General features: G+C 29.9%; 1 pseudogene; it reads right to left on the bottom strand.

Moving 5' to 3' along the window:
* Positions 1-115: 115 nt before the first annotated feature.
* LOC112471703 lies at positions 116-234 on the bottom strand (annotated as a pseudogene).
* Between the last annotated feature and the right edge of the window lie 4,625 nt (positions 235-4,859).

Here is a 4,859-nt window from a genome sequence, read left to right as displayed (position 1 = left end):
TTTCTCATTTTTTTTTTTTTTTAGGCGAGGCAACCCTTGGTTGACCTCACAAATTGCAAGGACCTTGTCAGCTTACAATCTCTTATTTTTAAATTTTTTATTTTTTTATTTTTTACACCTGCAGCACCTGGTCTTACTAGGTGGTCTCCCATCCAAGTACTAAACAGGCCCAACTCTACTTAGCTTCCAAGATCAGATGGGATGGGGCTTGCTCAGGGTGGCATGGCCGTAGACTTATATAAGTAAAATTTAAAACTTGGATCGATTTCTATTATAAATAGAAAAATAGAATGCCATTGATATTCTCAATAAAAAATAAAAAAAGCAAAAAAGAAAAGCATGCTTAAAATAATAGTAAGAAAAGATGGTAGTATATTTTCTAAACAAAACACACAATTAACTAATATTAGTAATTTCATTTATCATATCCCCAGGCTATGATAAAGGAGAGAAAAATTACACTAATGCCTAACATTTGTCAAAATGCATCCTGGATATTTTTTATCTTAGTTTTCATTAATTTTTACAATAAATCATTGGAAAATGTATAATTATTATCATTTTAAAGAAGAAAAAACTGAAATTTAGAAAAGTAAGATAAATTTTTAAGGGTGTCAGTTACACAGTAGTAGATATAAAATTTAAACTCAAATTCTTTGGCTTGAAATCTAGTGCTCTTTCAACTAAAATCATTTCTTCTGTCCCTTGTGAAAAGTCTAATTGTGACAATGAACAGAATTTCACCCTGAAATTGAATTTTATTAACAATATAAAATTTTAAATTTCTGGCATTAGAAGACTTTGGATGTTAAAAAGATATAGATATATAAACAAATTTATAATAGAAAACAAAAGTAAAATGAGTAAAATTAAAATCTCATTAAAAACCAGTATCTCCTCTTGGTGACTTTGGGCAGATTACTTAACCTTGTTGAGGCTTAGGTTTTTTATCTATATAATGTAGATGAAAATAATATTTATATTATGGATAGTTGTGAGAAATATCTTTGAATAAGAATGTTTTTAACTGTTTCTGATTCTTTCAGGAAGCTCCAGGGTAAAATCTGTTCATTTCTTGCCTACTCCAGCTTCTGGTGTCCAAGTTTCCTTGTCTTCGGCTGCATCATTCCAACTTCCCTTATTTTCTTCCTTACTCAAATGCTCTTCATCTACTGTCTTCTGATAGGGACGGTTATTATTACACTTAGGGTTTACCTGGATAATCCAAGATAGTCTCTCCATCTCAAGATCTTTAATTTAATCATATCAGCAAAAATCTTTTTTTTGCTATGTAAGGCTACATTCAGAGGTTCCAATGATTAGGACCTGTATGTATTTGGGGACCATCTTTCAACCTCTCACACATGCAAATGTACATGTATAGTCTCAATGAATCCTCTGAACACCTATATCCAGCAGGCAGTTTAATTACTTATTTAATATGTAAAAAAATGGAGAAACAGAGAGATTAAATAGGAGGTCATGCAGTAAATTTAAAAGCTAAAGTTAGATCCTTAAAAGTATGAGTCTAATGACCATTCCTAAACCTATACGGTGACCAACTAAAAGAAAAATCATTACACAAATAAAGGATCCCAAAAAAGTGTGTAACAAGAAAGTCATAATAGATGTGAAGTAAATTATATATGCAAGGACATAGAGCTATAAAAAATGATTGCTTTTCAAGTTTTAGAATCAGCAATGTATCTACAATAAGCCAAAGACTTATTTACAGTAGCAGAATAAAATGTAAATGCTTTAAGACCTGATAGTTTGTAAAGTAAATGTGAATAGAAATGAGGAAAAATTGGATGAAAAGGTAGAAGTGAAAACCGTTACAAGATGAGAAACAAGAAATCCTATAAATGCTATGAGAATAAGAGATAGAGGTAATTTATTATGAGGTCAGCAAGATAATACAAGAAGTAAAAATTAGTGATGTAACTATAAAATATTTCAATTACTAAAGCAAATCTATATCTAATGAGAAATATAATGGCCACATGGAAAACAAATGAACAAGAGGAGGACACTTTACTGCCTATTATTTAGTATTAGGTCAATATCCAGGGGTCACAAGAAAAAAAAAGTGTCCATTTAATTGTACAAAATGTTGTAAACTTTAGCAAACTTCGTATCACTACTTAAATAACAAGGTTAAATTCAGTATTGTAGACATTTAATACATGACAAAATGTAAAGGGAAGGAAAATGTTCTTTTGCGTAAATGGATAAGACCCTTATTATGACAGAGTTAATTAGGCTCTTGGGAGAATTTATGCACAGCTAATAAGAAGCAGAGCTAAATGTTGTCTTAATTTACCCTCCAGCTCCAAAAAAAACCCCAAAAAACAAACAAAAAAAACCAAAAATGAACTTATTCATTCAAGTTGCACTAATTGAGCCAACAATCATTAACCCCTCTTTTCTGGATACATTCTCATATTAACATACAAAACTGAGCTATATGTTGACCAAAGAGCAAAATTTGTTTTGTTCTGTTTTTATGTATCTTTGAACATGCATCCAAAGTACTTTGTATTTAAAGATAAAGCAAATGTACAGAATTCAGAAATTTATTTTTCCTCTGTATAGAACTTTTATTATTGATTTTATCTTTTAATATGGCATAACAGAGTAAAAATGATTAATAATTACCTGTATTATCAAGTAGGGTTAAACAGTATTATCAGTAATGTTTGCGAAAGTGTGAGTTAGAACACCCGTTGGTGTGGGGCAATATCTTTTTAACTCAAAAATTTTAATATTCTTTGATTCACTTCTAAATATATCTTTCAGAACATATACAGAGATGTACAATAATAATACACACAAATAAATTCATTAAAAGATTATAAATCAGATTTGGTGTAAATGACCCTAAATTCGACCTGGTTTACATATTGCATTACATCTATAAAAGCTCTACAGAAATAATATTTTCAGTCAGGCATGATATTTATGTATGGGCAGATATATATCAAATTGCTAACTATGGCTGTCTTTTCGATAATAAGACTGAAGGAATTTTATTTTCTAGTTTATGGATTTCTTTATTGTTCGAAGGGTTTTCTATGAATATATGTTACTTTGAATATGAGAAAATTATTTTAATTTTGTATGATAAACTTTATTAATAAAACAATTTAAATTATCTTAAAAGATATACTTGACTATATAGAAGTTTAAGTGAATAAACAAATCAAAGGAATCGATGCATTTATTTATGTGATAAAAGTTGAATTACATTCTTTTAATGTCAAAAATAAACATACCAATAAAATGTTTTTAGGGATACATATTTATGAACTAAAACAACATAAAAAAACAATAAATAGGTAACAATAGGATTCAGTAAGGTTATTATGATAAACAAGAGTGGAAGGCTGAAGGTCTACAGATCTAGATATAACATATTGTCAAAATCATAAGTTATTTCGGATGGTGAATTTAAAGTTAATTATTGTATCATTTAAATAGATTCTAGAGAGAAAAAGGAGCACCTATGAATTAGCAGTTTTGAGTATTTCATTGCCAGGGACCTGAGTTACATAGGAAGGGAAAAATTGAAAAAAAAATTGTAACATGAAACTAATACCCTAAAACATTCTTTAACCCCTTTTAGTTTTGAGCATTAAAAATTTCCTGTTAAACTCCACAATATATATATACACAGAATAGAAATGTGACAAAAATACACCAAAATATTAGTAGTAATTTTTAATAGGTTGTGTGCTTAGACAAGTTTTTACTCTTCCATAATTTTTAAATTTATATAATAAACACGTATATTTTCTTGACTTTTAAATATTCAATGAACTATATTTTGTATTTAAAAACTCTAAAATGTAAACTATAAAAAGTTTTTCTAAGCACATTTGAAGAAGGTCATTGGAATTTTTATCTGCAATTCTCTTCTATTCATTTTGATATTGCACAATAGAGACTAATGAAGGAAAATGATTCTCTTTACCACAAATTTTAGTTACAGTTCAAATGAGTGTTTAATAATGTGTGCTGAATGCCTCTCTCATTGATCACATACCAAGGTCACTCTAAGCATTTTTATTTTCTGTGAAGGGATTTCACTCATTATCATAAAAGAAACTCACAAAACTATTTTTATCTCAAGTTTACCAGCATCATTATCTTTATTTATTTTTTTCAATTTTCAATTAAGTTTATTGGGGTAACATTGGTTAATACAATTATATAATTTTCAGGTGTACATCATCAGTTGACATTTGTATATTCTATTGTGTGTTTACCACCTAAAGTCCAGTTTCTTTCAATTACCATATATTTGATCCTCTTTACCCACTTCACCCTCCCTCAAACCCTGTATTTGAACTCCTTTACCCCATCTAACTCCCCTCTCCAACCCACCCCACTAGTAACCACTAGTCTATAGTCCATGTCCATAAGTCTCTCTTTGTTTGTCCTACTCATTTGTTGCTTTTTGGTTTATATGCCACATATAAGTGGTATCATGTGATTTTCAACTTTTTCTGTCTGGCTTATTTCACTTAGCATGATTATCTCAAGGTCCATCCATGTTGTCGCAAATGGCAGTATCTCATCTCTTCTTATGGTTGAGTAATATTCCATTATATATATGTACCACAGCTTCTTTAGCCAATCATCTATCGTAGAACACTTTGGTTGCTTCCATGTCCTGGCCACTGTGAATAATGCTGCTATGAACATGGATGTGCGAATATCTTTTTGGATATGGTTTTCAAGTCTTTGGGGTAAAAACTCAGTAGTGGGATTGCTGGATCATGTGGTAGATCAATTCTTAGTTTTTGAGGAACCTCCATACTGTTTTCTCTAGTGGCTGTACCAATTTGCAGTCCCAC

This window comes from Pteropus alecto, unplaced genomic scaffold (assembly GCF_000325575.1).
Source record: "Pteropus alecto unplaced genomic scaffold, ASM32557v1 scaffold38, whole genome shotgun sequence".
Classification (NCBI taxonomy): Eukaryota; Metazoa; Chordata; class Mammalia; order Chiroptera; family Pteropodidae; genus Pteropus; species Pteropus alecto.
This window is presented reverse-complemented; position numbering and strand designations above follow the sequence as displayed.